The sequence below is a fragment of the Pseudophryne corroboree genome, chromosome 6 (assembly GCF_028390025.1).
Source record: "Pseudophryne corroboree isolate aPseCor3 chromosome 6, aPseCor3.hap2, whole genome shotgun sequence".
NCBI lineage: Eukaryota > Metazoa > Chordata > Amphibia > Anura > Myobatrachidae > Pseudophryne > Pseudophryne corroboree.
The window spans coordinates 65,509,885-65,527,279 of record NC_086449.1 but is presented as its reverse complement, the minus strand read 5'-3'; the positions used below and the strand labels follow the sequence as shown (position 1 = coordinate 65,527,279).

The 17,395-nt window shown below is 41.4% G+C and overlaps 1 pseudogene; it reads right to left on the bottom strand.

Annotated features, from left to right (window-relative positions):
* Nucleotides 1–14,173, bottom strand: part of LOC134934280 (zinc finger protein 567-like) — a 72,483-nt pseudogene extending 58,310 nt beyond the window's left edge.
* Between the last annotated feature and the right edge of the window lie 3,222 nt (nt 14,174–17,395).

The window sequence follows — 17,395 nt, the reverse complement described above, 5'->3', positions numbered from 1 at the left end:
GGAAGCAGATCCTGACTCTGTTGATATCTCAACAGCTATAATCTTTGATGGGGACTTAGTCCAATTTCTGGCGCTTTACAAACACTATTACATCATTAAGTTGTCTAGACCATTTCTGGGCATCACTTCAGAGAACCTTGTGCTCTATCTGATATATTCCTTTAGAGGGTAGCCTTTTGAGTGGGCATCCAATTTAATGAAAACTGAAGATCCCATTCTTCAGGATCCCCCGGCATTCAGGGATGCAGTTATTAAGAGATATGGTTCCAAAGAAATTGGTTCAGGTTTCTCTAGTTCACCCGTCTTATCAGCTGAGAGTACACCAAATACTGTAAACTCGGCACAAGAGTCTCAGCCCGTTGTTTTGACTGCAGGATGTGCTTTTCTGTCTTCTTCTAATAGTAGTACTTTGCCTGAAAGTTAAGCTCCCAAGGTTAAGAAACCAATCTCTGATTTGAACCCAGCCTTGCTGGGAGGTACCATCAGTTCAGACAATGTTTGGGGAATTACCTTGGTCAGACCTCAAGAACTTTGTAAAAATAATAATAAGAAAATAAATAATTATTGACTCTTGCCTTGTTATAAAAAAAAATATTTTTTTTGTCTTGTGTCCAGTGGCCACCATCAAGGGGGGGGGGGGGGCACTGTTACAAGCTGTTTCCACAGCTTGTTTCTGTTTTTTTGCCTGTTAGACCAGTGTGTCAGGTTTTTTTTTGTATCCCTTGTTTTTGAAAGTCTGAATTTTGGGTTCCAATGACCCCTCCTCAAGGGGGGGTACTGTTATGAGCCACGGCTGTGGCTCATTCCTGTTTTGCATTTTGATTATCTATTTTATGTTATACTTCTGTTTCTGTTCCCCGTGGGTGTCATGGGGTGTTCGGAGCCCACCCTTAAGGAGAGTGTACTGTTATGAACCACAGGTAGTGGTTCATTCCTATTTTATGTTTATAGTTCTCTTGCTGGCCAGGATTTCCCTTTGTTCTGGTTTAGAAGATTCTTGTTTGCTGCCGTTGGTGAGTCTGTGTAATTGCAGCCTGTTTCCATGTGTTTGGCCTCACCTGTCTGCTAATTACATCTTGTCAGTTTGGAGTCGTGCAACAGGGCAGCTGCACGACATAATTAATTAGGGCTCTCTGTTATTTTCTGGCTCAGTGCAATACACAGACGCCGGTGATAGTTCTTGAGTTCTGAGCTAGTTCCTGCCAGTTCCTGAGCTCCTGTCTAGCAGTGTCTGTCTAGCTGCTTCCAGTGTAGGTTCCAGTGTCAGTTCCAGTGTCGGTTCCAGTGTCGGTTCCAGTGTCTGATCCAGTGTCTGATCCCGTGTCCTGCCGTGAAGCGTTTGTGTCCAGAAGTCCTGTGGCTTTGTCTGTGCCTGTGTCTGGCTTCTTGGTGTCCACCGTTCTGTCGTTCGGGATTCTGCCTGTCCTCCGGTTCTGAGAGCCTGTGTCGGCTACATTGGGGGTTCCTGTCCGTTTGCCAGTATTTGTACCGGTTTCGTGAGTAGCGGCTTTGCCGCGTCCGTCGGCCTAGGCCGCTGTATTCTTTGGTTTTATTTGTTACTGGTGTTTTGCAGAGGGTTCTGCATATGCTGTCACTGCCGGTACACAACAGTATTGTGTCGGCGTGTGGACAGCATTTCCTTTGTTGTTCTTTTCCTTTGGCGCGTGCCACACATATACTTAGTTTTAGGGTTGTTAGTAGCCCCTAGCCTTCTGTTTGCTTTAGTTAGAGGTCCTCTTGTTATTATCCTGTCTCGGTTCACGCCTTGTTTCACTCTAAGACATGGGGGCATCGGAGTTGGGCAGACCTAATCCGCCCTTCAAAAGCAGCTGCCGTGGGCTATGCATAGTCATGCAGGCGTGAACTGACCACATGGGTGAAACAATGGAGGTAGGCTGCTAGGGGCTATTTCCATACCACACCTTATTTCAGTGTTATGTTCTGGTGCTCTGGACTCACTACGCAACATCTCCCTTCTTCTGAGCACCAGGAACCTAACACCTACAGCCTACTAAGTTTATTAGCAAAAATCAGCATGGGTTTGTAAGTAACATGTCAAACCAAATGAATTAGCTTCTACGAGGAAGTAAGCGAGAATCTTGACCAGGAAAAAGTAGTGGACATGGTGTATTTAGATTTTACAAAAGCCTTTGATACAGTGCCTCATAGGAGACTGATCAACAAATTCATGGAACTTGGCCTAAGATATACTATTTGTACATGGATAAGTAATTAGCTGGATAACAGAGTACAATGAGTAGTGGTCAATGGGATGTTTTCCAGCTGGGCACCAGTAGTCAGCGGATTACCACAAGGTCCGTTCTTGGCCCACTGCTATTCATTATATTTATCAATCATCTAGGAATAGGCTTGGAAAGCACAGTGTTAATCTTTGCAGACGATACTAAACTGTGTAAGGTAATGAATTCAGAAGACGATGTGGAGTCTCTACAGAATAACTTAGTTAAACTGGAAACCTGGGCATCTAAATGGAATATGAGGTTCAATATAGAAAAATGCAGTTATGCATTTTGTGACAAAAAACACACTTGCATCCTACACTCTAGATGGGGAAAATATAGGGGTAACTATGGTGGAAAACGATTTGGGGGTGCTCATAGATAATAGGCTTAATAACAGTACACAATGTCAAATTGCAGCAACTATGGCAAGTTAAGTGCTTGCGTGCATTAAACACAGCATTGAGACAAGGGACAAGGATGTAATCCTGCCGCTGAACAAATCATTGGTACATCCTCACCTGGAATATTGTGTTCAGCTCTGTGCACCGTATTATAAAAAAGATATTGGGGAACTAGAAAGAGTTCAAAGAAGAGATACTAAATTAAATAAAAGGTTAGAGTCGCTGGAGTATGAGGAAAGGCTTACTAGGTTAGATATGTATACACTAGAAAAGAGGCAACTAAGAGGAGACATTATTAATATCTTCAAATATGCAAAGGATCATTACAAAGAGCTAGCAGTGGATTTGTTTATTAAAAGAACTCTGTATAGGATGCGTGGGCACTTGCTAAGGCTAGAGGAGAGAAAATTCCATAAACAATGTAGGAAAGGATTCTTCACGCTAAGGGCAATAAAGATTTGGAACTCCCTGCCAGAGAAGGTAATAAAGGCAGACTCTGTACATGCATTTAAAAATGGATTGAACACATTTCTAACTGGAAAATGTATCCAGGGCTATAGCATTTAACATATTGACATTACATTATCTGGGAGTGGTAAGAATCATAGCTGTCAATTGGTACTAAACCATTACTTTAGCAGGATCATTATAATATGAACAGATTAATGCAGAATACAGGTTGAACCTGATGGGCAATTTGCCTCTTTTCAACCTCACTGAATATATACTGTAGTAACAATATGTTTACAAGTTGAGGAAATGTGTATTCTGTGATTGTAACTTGTATTTTATATAAACTAACCTTGCTAATCTGTAGTTGATCTTTGCACCAATGAAATGTAATAACCAATGTGTATGGGGAACCCCCCCCCCGAAAACTGCTTGAAATGATTATGTATTTATAAATCTAATTTGTCAGTCTCTTGGAATAAGAGTTACTACTACTGACACCTAATACACTAGTATACACCAAAAAAGAGAGAGTATTGAATTTTCTTAGTATAGGGCACTGGTTTAAAACATACCTTTATTTGTATTTTTATAAAAGGAAATGTATTCTTATAAAAAATATAGGTTAAATAGAACATATAATATAGTCAAGCAAATGACAAAAAGGTTTGAAAAAATGATAAAATGGGGCTGGAGCTAGTGTTGATGGTGGCACTGATCTCAGAAATACAAAGCTGCTCTGCTCATGCAGGTGCTGGAACTAGTAGAGGAAATAAATGGTTATCCAGTAGAGAGTTCTAGCAGCTCCTCTTGGTACTGGGTTTCTTTTTACAGGGCTGATTAAATTTTATGTGACTTTCTCATGCCAGCGAGTAATTGAATCTACATGCCACACTTGCTGTATTATCTGACTTTGCTATGCACATTAATTCATGAGAAAATCCACAAGACTGGGGTGATATCAGATCATAAGGGTGGAGAGTTATTGGGTTATTGTGGTGTTTCCATGCTGTTAAAATGGCAACTTGTTCCCCTCAGTAGGGCCTTAAATTGGGACAAAACAACCAAATAATTACATTGGATTCCTATAACTAAAGAACAGGGTCAGCAGGTAGAAGGAATTAGAGGGGACATTTTATTAAGGATATTGGGGGTCATTCCGAGTTGATCGCTCGCTAGCTAGTTTTAGCAGCCGTGCAAACACTATGCCGCCGCCCACTGGGGAGTGTATTTTAGCTTAGCAGAAGTGCGATCGCATGTGGAGCCAAGCTCTACAAAAACAGTTTGTGCAGTTTCTGAGTAGCTCGGAACCTACTCAGCGCTTGTGATCACTTCAGCCTATTCATGTCCGGATTTGACGTCATACACCGGCCCAATGAACACCCAGCCACGCCTGCATTTTTTCCGACACACCTGTGTTTCTGCAAACACTCCCTGAAAACGGTAGGTTGACACCCAGTAACGCCTGCTTCCTTTCAATCTTATTGCAGCCGCCAGTGCAAAGGTAAACTTCACTAGAACATGAGCACAACCACAAAGAGCTTTGTACCTGTACATCACGCGTGCACATTGCGGAGTATACACATGCACATAAACGCCGTTTTTTCACCTGAATGCTGCGAAGCGAAAATCGGCAGCGAGCGATCAACTCAGAATGATTCCCATTACCTTTACCATTAAGGATATTTACAGTTAAGGATATTACCTTTACCATCATTTCAAAACCTTCAATTATGTTTGCGCAACATCAAGGCTGAGAGAGCAAACCCCAGCTGTGGATAATAATAATAATAATAATAATTATTATTATTATTATTATTTTATTCATATAGCGCTCTTTCTCCAACTGTACTCAAGGTGCTTAACAGAATGAACATAATAAAGTACAGAGACAATGAAATACAGCAAAGCTCATGGAGACACTAAAGGGTCATTAAATAAACAGGAGAGTCTTGAGTCTGTTTTTGAAGGATTTTAGAGTGGGGATAAAGAGAGTTCCATAGAGTCTGAGCCACATGGCTAAAAGCTCAACCCCAAGACGAATTCCAGAAGGTTCTAGTACTGCCAATAGTTCTTCCTCTGCAAATTGCAGTAATCTAGTGGGGCAGTATGGAATCAGAAGGTGCATCAGGTACCTTGGGACCTGGTCAAGAAGGGCTTTGAAAGTCAGTAAGCCAATCTTGAAACTGATTTACCATCTTACAGTCAGCCAGTGAAGGGTGTAGAGAATGGCTGTTATGTAGCTGGAATGGAGCTGGTTGGTTAACAGCCTGACAGCTGCATTTTGTATCAGCTGTAGCAGTGCAATTAATTTGCTAGAAAACTAAGGTATAGAGAATTGCAGTAGCTTAATCGAGATGATACAGATGCATGTATGACTTTTGGCAGATCTTCAGAAGGAATTAAGTGTTTGATTCTGATTATGTTCCCCAGATGATAAAATAAGGGTTTGATTGTGGCTAATATCTGATGTTTACGTGTTAAGGCACGACAATGCAAAGCTTCTGCAAATGACCTGGTTTTGTAATTCTGATCCCCAAGTCTAAGTCCATGTGTTTGGCTATGGTGCAATCTTGTCCTTTGATGTTGATGTCATATCATAAGGACCTCGGTTTTATCAGGATTCAGTCACAGCCAATGGCACTCATCCACTCCTGGAGCTCAGATAGACAGCCATTTACGGTTGTTATTGGGTTTTCAGTACTAAGAGCAAAGGACAGTTAGAGTTGTGAATCATCTGCATAGCAGTTGTAGACCAGGCCTTAAAGTCTGATTATTTCACCCGTTGGTAGCATCTATACTGAAAAAAGCATGTGGGATAGAGTAGAACCTTGTGCAACACCACATGGCAGTGGCACTTGTGACAATGGGCCTGATTCAGCGACTAATCTACACAAATAGAGCAATGTTTTCTTACAGTGCATTCTGCAGCCGCAGTTGAATTGAGATGGTGGTCACAATGAGGAATTTATTGCAACGTGAGTGAGAGGAAGACAGAATTTGGAGGTGGTAATGGGAAATGGTTGGGCAAATGCAGACATGCCATGTCCATTTAGATGGCATTTTCTGGGCATGCATAAATTAGCAGCTGTGATCATACTAGCTACTGGAGAGCCCAGTGCATACCAGGAGAGCTGCTCAGCCTGCACATCTTCAGTGGCAATCAGAATCGGCGACATGACCTGATTTGCATTGATGGTGTTGATGTATCAGCAAAGGATAGCTTCAACCCATATTAGCATTTAGTCATAATTACAGTATGTAATGCAAAAGATAGCAACAACAATAACAAGAACAACCACATCTGAAACATTCCCAATGTGCATTCTCCAGATGAAACACTCTGTGTCCTGCCGGCTAGAAATTATTTGAACCAGCTAAAGACTGTGCCATCCAGTCCACAGAAATGTTTCAGGCCCTCAATCAGAATTCCATGGTCCATGGTTTCAAATGCTGCTGAGTGAAACAGAAGAATTAAGACTGAACAGTCACCTCTGTCTCTTGCCATCAGAAGAGCATCAAGCACACATACCAAGGCTGTTTCATTGCTATGTCTGCTCCTAAATCCTGATTAGATTGTATTAGAAATATAATGTGTTTTCATGGAGGAAATCAGTTAAGTTGCAACCACTTTCTCAATAGCTTTTCTAGTAAAGGAAGGTTTGATACCAGTCTGTAGTTGGTCTTGCAGATAGGATCTAACCAGGGATTTTATACCATTTGTGCTTATCTAAAGTGATGCACAGCTCTGTTTGACAAACCTGATTAAGTTTGGCAGTAAGGGAAAGTTGTCATCCAACAGAATTTGATAAAGACAAGAGACAGCATGTCTCAAGACCCATGTAGAGAAACAGAAGTCTTCAAAAGGCATCTATTGCCTTCAGAAGGAATGATCTTTGGCTAGATCAAAAAGATTATGATGATTTGAAGGTTGGACCATTTTTCTATAGCAGTTAGAAAAAGAGGCTCCCACAGGTCCACAAGTTGGTGCATCCCACCAGAAACCACCAGTTGACTGATCTATAGAGCACCTCCATTTTACCAACATTTAAAAAAAATTATCTTTAGTGCATGTAAATTTAGTATACAACATAGTATTTCAAGATTTCAAAAGATATTCACGTATCTTATATATATATATATATATATATATATATAAGATACGTGAATATCTTTTGAAATCTTAAAACACTATGTTGTATACTACCCCACCTGGGGCAGTGGCCCTCGGAACCCCACCCGGGGTAGTGACTTTCTGAACCCCACCTGGGGCAGTGGCCCTCGGAACCCCAGCTGGGGCAGTGGCCCTCGGAACCCCCACTGGGGCAGTGGCCTTCAGGAACCCCGCTAGGGCAGTGGCCTTCAGGAACCCCGCTGGGGGCAGCACCTCGGATTCTTTTACTGGGACCGGGCCATCAGCCTCCCTCTCTGGGACCGGGCCATCAGCCTCCCTCTCTGGGACCGGACCGTCAGCCTCCCTCTCTGGGACCGGGCCGTCAGCCTCCCTCTCTGGGACCGGGTCGTCAGCCTCCCTCTCTGGGACCGGGCCGTCAGCCTCCCTCTCTGGGACCGGGCCGTCAGCCTCCCTCTCTGGGACGGGGCCTTCAGCCTCCCTCTCTGGGACCGGGCCTTCAGCCTCCCTCTCTGGGTCGATAATTATCGAAACTTCTCCCGAGACTATGACTTCCTGGACTTTTGCTGAAGCTATAACCTTCAGAACCTCCACTAACACTATGCCTCTTGAGTCCTTTCCTGGGGAAGAAACTTCTAGACCCTTCTCTGGGGCTGTGTCTCTCAAGACCCCACTTGGGGATATTACTTCAAAGATCCCTTCTGGGGTTTTGCTTTTCGAGTTCCCTTCTAGAACTATGGTTTTAGACACCTTCTCTGGAGTTGCGCTTTTAAAGTCCCTCCTTGGGGTAACAGCTTCTGAGACCCCTTCTGGTATTGACACCTGAGCTATAATATTCGATGTCCCTCTATGACCCAGAGCATCGGGTACCGCTCCAGGACTCTGGACATCGGGTACCGCTCCAGTACTCTGGGCATCGGGCACCGCTCCAGGAGTCTAGGCATTGGGCACCGCTCCAGGAGTCTGGGCATCGGGCACCACTCCAAGACTCTGGACATCGGGCACCGCTCTAAGACTCTGAAGACTCTGGGCATCGGGCACCGCACCAAGACTCTGGGCATCGGGCACCGCACCAAGACTCTGGGCATCGGGCACCGCTCCAGGACCCTGGGCATCGGGCACCGCTCCCGGACCCTGGGCATCAGGCACCGCTCCAGGACCCTGGGCATCAGGCACCGCTCCAGGACCCTGGGCATCGGGCACTGCTCCCGGACCCTGGGCATCGGGCACCGCTCCAGGACCCTGGGCATCGGGCACCGCTCCAGGACCCTGGGCATCGGCACCACTCCAGGACCCTGGGCATCGGGCACCGCTCCAGGACCCCGGGCATCGGGCCCCGCTCCAGGACCCCGGGCATCGGGCCCCGCTCCAGGACCCCCCGGGCATCGGGCACCGCTCCAGGGGTTTGCAACTCTGCTTCAACAGGAAAATCAAGAGAGGAGAGAAACATTCTCCTTTGGTTACTGAATCTATAATGGGGCTCCCTAGCCCAAGGACCCCAATTTTAGGACAGAGTGCTTTTTAGTGTGGGTTGTGTGACAAGTACCTCTGCCACAGTAGAGACAGGAGTTGGTCTTGTATCCTGACTCAACTTGGCCAGAGGGCAGGACTTGTCACCACACTTTGGCTTGCGCAACTCACAGGTCTGCAGATAGTGGCCTAAATCCCCACAATATAGGCATAAATCTAAGTTTCTGCGATGCAGACGCTCCTCTTCTGAGAGCCTGGGCCACAGAAAACTTTAAAAAATGTTCTCTCCAACTGAACCTGAGGATTCTCTTGTCACCATATTGTGAGCAACAGTCTCTTTAGAGGTAGATGAACTCTCAATGACTTCCGGCAAGATAAGCAAAATTTTAGTCAGAAGGTTTTTAAGGATTGCTGCAAAATTTCCAGTCGCTCAGGTTTCAAAGCACTGAAATCAGAGTTCAGGGCTGAGAGAGACGCCTGCAGGGCTTGCATAGTTGGCATAGGAGGATTTTAAACTAGACAAGATAAGACTAAACTAGACTAGATTTGTTTTATTTATTTTTTTAAACTAGACAAGACAAAACTGGATTCTGCACATCGGACTGGATTCTGCACACCGGACTGGATTCTGCACACCGGACTGGATTCTGCACACTGAATTCTAGACAGGACTGGATTCTAAACACCGGGCTGGATTCTGCACACTGAATTCTAGACAGGACTGGATTCTAGACAAGACACTGGACCAAAAAAGAAAGAACAACCATTTAGCTTTGTTTCTTTTTTGTTGTATGGCCGGTGATAATGTTAGGTTCCTGGTGCTCAGAACAAGGGAGATGTTGCGTAGTGAGTCCAAAGCACCAGAACGTGACGCTGAAATAAGGTGTGGTATGGAAATAGCCCCTAGCAGCCTACCTGCATTGTTTCACCCGTGTGGTCAGTTCACGCCTGCGTGACTATGGTTTCTTGGGCCCACGGCAGCCGCGTTTTAAGGGTGGATTAGGTCTGCCCAACTCCGATGCCCCCAGGTCAAAGAGTGAGACAAGGTGTGAACCGAGACAGGATAATAACAGGGGGACCTGTAACTAAAGCAAACAGAAGGCTAGGGGCTACTAACAACCCTAAAACTAAGTATATGTGTGGCACGCCGCCAAAGGAAAAGAACAACAAAGGAAATGCTGTCCACACGCCGACACAATACTGTTGTGTACCGGCGGTGACAGCATATGCAGAACCCTCTGCAAAACACCAGTAACAAATACAACCAAAGAATACAGCGGCCTTGGCCGACGGATGCGGCAAAGCCGCTACTCACGGAACCGGTACAAATACTGGCAAACGGACAGGAACCCCCAATGTAGCCGACACAGGCTCTTAGAACCGGAGGACAGGCAGAATCCCGAATGACAGAACGGTGGACACCAAGAAGCCAGACACAGGCACAGACAAAGCCACAGGACTTCTGGACACGAACGCTTCACGGCAGGACACGGGATCAGACACTGGATCAGACACTGGAACCGACACTGGAACCGACACTGGAACCTACACTGGAAGCAGCTAGACAGACACTGCTAGACAGGAGCTCAGGAACTGGCAGGAACTAGCTCAGAACTCAAGAACTATCACCGGCGTCTGTATATTGCACTGAGCCAGAATATAACAGAGAGCCCTAATTAATTATGTTGTGCAGCTGCCCTGTTGCACGACTCCAAACTGACAAGATGTAATTAGCAGACAGGTGAGGTCAAACACATGGAAACAGGCTGCAATTACACAGACTCACCACCGGTAGCAAACAAGAATCTTCTAAACCAGAACAAAGGGAAATCCTGGCCTGCAAGAGAACTATAAACATAAAATAGAAATGAACCACTACCTGTGGTTGATAACAGTACCCTCTCCATAAGGGTGGGCTCCGAACACCCCATGACACCCATGGGAAACAGAAACAGAAGTATAACATAAAATACATAACCAAAATGCAAAACAGGAATGAGCCACAGCCGTGGCTCATAACAGTAGGTGATCCTCTATGCTATCCCTCAAAATGCCTTCCAATATTTTACCCACTATAGAGGTTAAACTAACTGGTCTATAGTTTCCAGGATTATTTTTAGTTCCCTTTTTAAATAAAGGCACTACCTCAGCTATGCGCCAATCCTTTGGTACCATGCCTGATCTAATTGAACTATGGAAAAATCAAGTATAGAGGTATTGCTAGCTGTGACCTAAGCTCCATAATAACCCTCAGATGAAAACCAGATGGGCCTGGTGATTTACTAATCTTTACATTGCTTAGTCTATCCAGGATTACTTCCTCAATTAAACAAGCATCAAGCCAAGAGTCATTACCTTCACTGTCATCATGCACTACTGTCATCGGCTCATACTCCCTGGTGAATACAGAGGAAAACAATGTGTTCAATATTTTTGCTTTTAATTTGTCATTGTTTATCAAAGCTCCCAATTCATCTTTAATGGTCCTATGTTCTCCTTCTTCAACCTTTTACTGTTTATATATTTATAAAACTTTTTAGGATTAGTTTTACTCTCTATAGCGAATTGCATTTTGTTGACAATTTTAGCTGCTCTTGTTACTTTTTCCATCTTTTATTGCATTCCTTGTAATACCGAATGACTCCTCCCCTCCATTAGTTTTAAAAGCACGCCTCTTATTAGCCATTGCTTCCTTGACCTCCTGATTAAGCCACATTGGTATGTGTTTAGTACTCGTGGTTTACTGCATACGGGAATGAATTTGTGAATATTGCTTTCAAGCAATCCCTTTAAAGCATCCCACATGTCCAATGTGTCTGTGCCATGAAACAAAACTTTCCAGTCAATGTCATATAGTGCCCATCTCAGCATATTGAAGTTGGCTTTTCTAAAGTTAAATGTTTTGGTTGCTCCCTTATAGCTATGTTTCTTGAAACTGATGTTGAATGTGATCATATAATGATCACTGTTTCTTTAGGTCTCCCCAACTTTAGTGTTTGATATAATTTGCACATTATTGGTAATAACTAGGTCCAGAAAAGTTTTACCTCTAGTTGTGTCCTCGACTATCTGAGTCAAGAATTGATCCTTCAATGTATTTAAGAACCTGTTGCTCCTAGTTTTTACACATGAATCGTTACTCCAATTTATATCAGGACAGTTAAAGTCCCCTAACACTAGGATGTTCCCCATTCCCTCTGCTTTTTCTATTTGCTGTGAGAGTTGTTCCTCATCATGTATGCTAATATCTGGTTGCTTGTAGCATGTGCCAGTGACTAGTTTCTTTGCTTCTGTGCCATTACTTGTGATCTCAACCCATAGCAACTTTACATTATCTCCAGTCCCCTTGTAAATAATATCTGTTAAGCATGATTTAAGAGATGGATTAGCAAAGAGACATACCCTCCTCCCCTTTTGGTAGTCATGTCCCTCCTAAAAAGAGAATATCCCTCAAAAAATGCAACCCAGTCATGAGAGTCATCCCACCATGTTTCCATAATACCTATAATATCGTACTGAGACTTTGATTCAAGTCATTCCAATTCCCCCATTTTACCTGATAGGCTTCTTGCATTCTCAAGCATACATTTTAGCTTAGTATTTTCCTTGATGGTTTGTTTTAATGGTATCTTATCTATATTTACAAGTGCCTTTCTAGAATTACTCTTACCCACTGTTTAACTCCTCCCTTTCCACCCCATCAAAATTAATACAGCCTTCCTCACTACTACTATTTGACCTAATAAGACTTTCTATACCCCTCCCCCTGATGTTAGTATCTTCCCTTATGCAGGGGGAACGAATGGAGCTCGAGCTCCAGCCACTGCTGGTGACAGAAGGCACCAGCTCTCTGTAACAGAGCTGAGAGCAGGGATCTCGCAGTAGGAGGAACTGACTGGAAGAGAGGGAAGGGGTGGCCACCAAACTGCTTGCATGTTCCATATAACTGATTGCAGTGCAGAGAGTCCAGAGCAGTGTAGTGTGGTGTGTTAAAAGGGGGGGGACCTAGATTGCACATCCTATTACTAAAGATATCAAGAGGTGCTATCATGCTGAGGCTTCTAATACTATGCTGGAGGAAGAGAAATGCAGATGCACACTCTAAGAACTAAGAACACTGATAGTAAAAATAATTAAATAAACTCTCACAATTAACATGGGGTATATTCGAATTTCTTAGCACACATTTGCACAAATATGAAGGCCTATGTACCATGGCCAGGTGACTTCATCACATGGGTCCCTAACATTCCTAATACTATCACATTCTATAAATGTATTCAAGACTTACCTCTAAATAGTACCCTTATCAATGTGTGATCTGAAATGCAGGAACCAAGCTAATTAAAACACCTGAGGGTAAATGGGAGGAGTGTCAATGCCAGAGGAATTAAGCCTTGCCTTCCAGTGTACAATATATACACAAATATAGTGGAAAAGGTAGATAACAAGTTCATTTTTTTGTTATGAAATCAGCTACAATGCGGTTGTCAATTTTGTTGATGGTTTTTAAGACTACATATTAATAAAACAAGTTCACTCTTTATTCTCAATTACTTTTTATTGTATCAAGTTACCTCATTTAATAGTGCACCATTCCAAATATACTAGTAATCTTACTAAATCTCAGTAATAAAATATACATCTCAACATCTGTGTAACAACTTTCTACCACAATGAGACCAGGATAACTGTTTCTCCTCTGTATGAATCCTCTGATGACTAAGATGAATAAATATAGTTTTTTTGGAGAAACACTTGCTGCATTCACAGCATTTAAATAGTTTCTATCCTGTGTGTATCCTGTGATGTCTAACAAGATGCGATTTACAGGAAAAACATTTGATGCATTCAGAGCATGCAAATGGTCTCTCTCCTGTGTGATTCCTCTGATGTATAAGAAGAGATGACTTATGGGAAAAACATTTGCTACATTCAGAGCATTTAAATGGTTTCTCTCCTGTGTGAATTCTCTGATGTTTAACAAGATCTTGATTCTCAGTAAAACACATGCGACACTCAGAACATGTAAATGGTTTCTCTCCTGTGTGAGTTCTCTGATGTGTAACAAAATGTGACTTACGGGAAAAACATTTGCTGCATTCAGAACATGTAAATGGTTTCTGTCCTGTATGAATCCTCAGGTGTCTTACAAGATGTTGTTTCTCAGTAAAACACAGGCTGCATTCAGAGCATTTAAATAGTTTCTCTCCTGTGTGACTCCTCTGATGTACAACCAGAGTTGACTTCTGGGAAAAACATTTGCTACATTCAGAACATGTAAATGGTTTCTCTCCTGTGTGAATCCTTTGATGTATGAGAAGTTCTGATTTCCATGTAAAGCTTTTATCACACTCAGAGCACATATGTGGTTTCTCTCCTGTGTGACTCCTCTGATGTGTGAGAAGCCCTGATTTATATCTAAAGCTTTTGTCACACTCAGAACACAAATGTGGTTTCTCTCCTGTGAGACTCATAATGTATTAGATGAGAAAGTTATTAATTGTTGAATATTTATTCTTTCCAGACAATTAAAAATGTTTAATATCCTTAGGAGTTATAAGAAAAAATATGTCTGTATTTGGCTTGATCAGAGAACAATGTCCCTTTCCACACTATCTTCATTTCTGAAATTCTGCTCCTTATGAGACCTATTAGAAATTAACTTATATTTAAAATAATTTATGTTATTTTAAATTACAGAACATGACAGATATTTATGTACACTAACAAATATGACCCTGTCATTACCATTATTTTATATTTGTGTATGTGGTCAAATTGCTATATCCTCATTTCCAGTCAGATGTGCAGCCCAGAAACTTCTATTATCCTGCAGCAGATACCAATACTTATATAGTACACATAGCCAAAGCCTAGTAATGTTTCTATGAAAATGTCCCATACTCTTACCTCAAAAAGTACATATAATACATTACTCACCTCCTGCACTGACCATAGATGGGTAACACATGCTACTGATCCTGTCATGTTTACTGTCAGAACCAGGATGCCACCTTTGTCTCTGCACACACCATGGGAATGGGGATAATGTGATCATCTCACAGTCACTCTGCTAAGTGTGATGTGTGCAGAGGGAAAAGTGATCATTGATGTAAAGTACTACGTTTTTAAAGGGTAAATTGGTAACTTCATTGTAAGTGATGCGGGCAGGTTTGGTGCTATTGAATAGGATAGATCAGAAGAACTGTGAAACACAACTTTAATTAAATTTGACAAAATAATTTGTATTACTGTATAAAATAATATGCATGTGCCTGGCAGTGTCTGTGTGTATCACAACTATTTATAAAGGGGAAACAATACCAAACTTATGCACAAAGTAATTTATACGATTCTATGAAGGAGCTTCCACCATATATATATAAAGTACATATATATATATATATATATATATATATATATAGATAACAGGCTGTGTAGCAGACAGCAGCATTCAGAGACTGACAAAGCCAAGATAAGGTGTTAGTGCTTTTAATTCATGGCTGGTGATTCCAACGTTTCGGGGCGTGCAAGCCCCTTTTTCAAGGTGAGCCAAATACCATTTGTCAGTCTCTGAGTGCCGCTGTCTGCTACACAGCCTGTTATCTGCATGAATTTCTCCAGAGGGCACCTGAGCAGCATACTCCGTCTTCAGGAGAGTGCCGATCCGACATTTGCAACTATATATATATAAATTATATATATATATATATATATATATATGAAATAGATAATGGGTACCTCAATATGCTAAAAAAAATGTTTACTTTTGTTTTAGAGTATATTGGTTATTAGACAGTTTATTGTCTTTCAATGGCAGCTACCCTAAAAATGCCCCCTTGACAGTATGGGCCTAAAGATTACAGAGATGAATGGTTATCTCCGGGGAGAGCTCTATTACTACCTTGTGATGCTAAGTTCTCACTAGTTGTTTTAAACCCAAGGTAATGCCTTTATGTAGGATTTGGATGTGATGCTCATTCCTTATAACCTGTTTTTGAGTTCACTCAAAAGATTCTTATACATATATGTACACTTAAAATTATTTAATATCAATAATATTAAATTTAAACAATTCACAAATTCTGTACATGTGACTCTTTCTTATAGACAGTGTAAAACACCCTTTGGTGTCAGCATTGGACAAGAAATGTCTGAAAGCTAATTATTTTGTTGAAATAGCATATTATAAAAGTGACCATCAATATATTTTATATGTTTATTAATGACTTACATTAATTTTCACAATTATTAAATTTACATCTATTTGCACTATGACCCATAAGATAATGTGTTGTTATATAATATAGAATGCAATATCTGGATATTTTTGTATTTTGTTTTTTACAATATATTATTTATTAATAGATATTGCAAATATAGCATATATATTTTATAGTAATGTACCTTTTAAAACATAATACTATTTTAATAATAACTATCTAACCATTGCTAAAGTAAAAATTTTAAGTATTGACAAGACAATATCTACAAAACAACAGCTACAAATTGTCTGTGTAGGTATCATTATACTTTTCTATAAAAATGTAATTACCTTACTCTGGAGATTATTCTCTCTGTCTCTCTTACTGCTCCATCCATCCATCTCTCCAACCAGTAACTCATCCAGCAGCTCCTCCATCAGCTATCAGTGGCCTGATACAGCCTATTTATAGTCACTCCTCCCCCATCTCTCCCCAGTAGTTCCCAGGATGGCCAGAAGGAATTCTTACACTGAGAGGTGACATGTAAATTAGAGTCTCATAACATTAGTATATAGTCATTCAGCACATCAGCTTCTCGTACCCAGCTCCTTGTCTTGTAAATGAGGTGTAAATATTCCTAAAGTCACTTACTACAATGGGAAATGCTAATTACACCTTGGCAGGGGTAACACCTTGCATTCTAATTAGATCACAGCAGCCTCAGGCCTCCTGTTATGTCACTAAAGGGTTCTTTTGTTTAGGAGTCACCCAACATTTAGGCAGAGTTTAAGCAGAAAGATCTGTTAAATTATTACATATATACTGTATTCTGTGTAAAGATACATATAGACAGAATACAGTATATATCTCAAGTAACATGATCACACTCGCCTTCTTAAGAAATCTCAAATTCTGGTCTGGAGTACTTCCTTAAGGTCGTTTGGTTTAAGAACTATAATATGTAGAAAACACAAGTGCACACTCCAATTCACTTATCCATACTTTTTTCAGTTTTTATTCTCCACCAAGTGGAATAATATCAATTAATCGGTCATCATTCAACGTGGACATCAAAAGGGTCAATATATAGTCCTCAGATATATGTTCATTGGTGTATTACATTGATTAATCCAAATATAAAAGGTATAATATCGGGGCACCATCTGTGCCTAATCCACTGATTATTCACCAGCATATATCCTCTGTGGCGTGACCTACAGCATAACACTGATGCTAAATCAACATGATCACAGTTTCTGATTTCCACGATTGTAAATCTATATTAGTGTAAAAAAATTAGGTAAATCTATAGAGATATAAATTTGAGATATCTTAATGTAAGTAAATATGAACCCATAGTTCTTGGTGTTATGTGAGGAGCTCGCATAGGTAACAAATGACAGGATCATTTTTGTAGTTTATTAAATTCTACACACTGGAGATGCAATCAAAATTATGATCTGATTATCCGTTTGGGAATTATTGTTCACG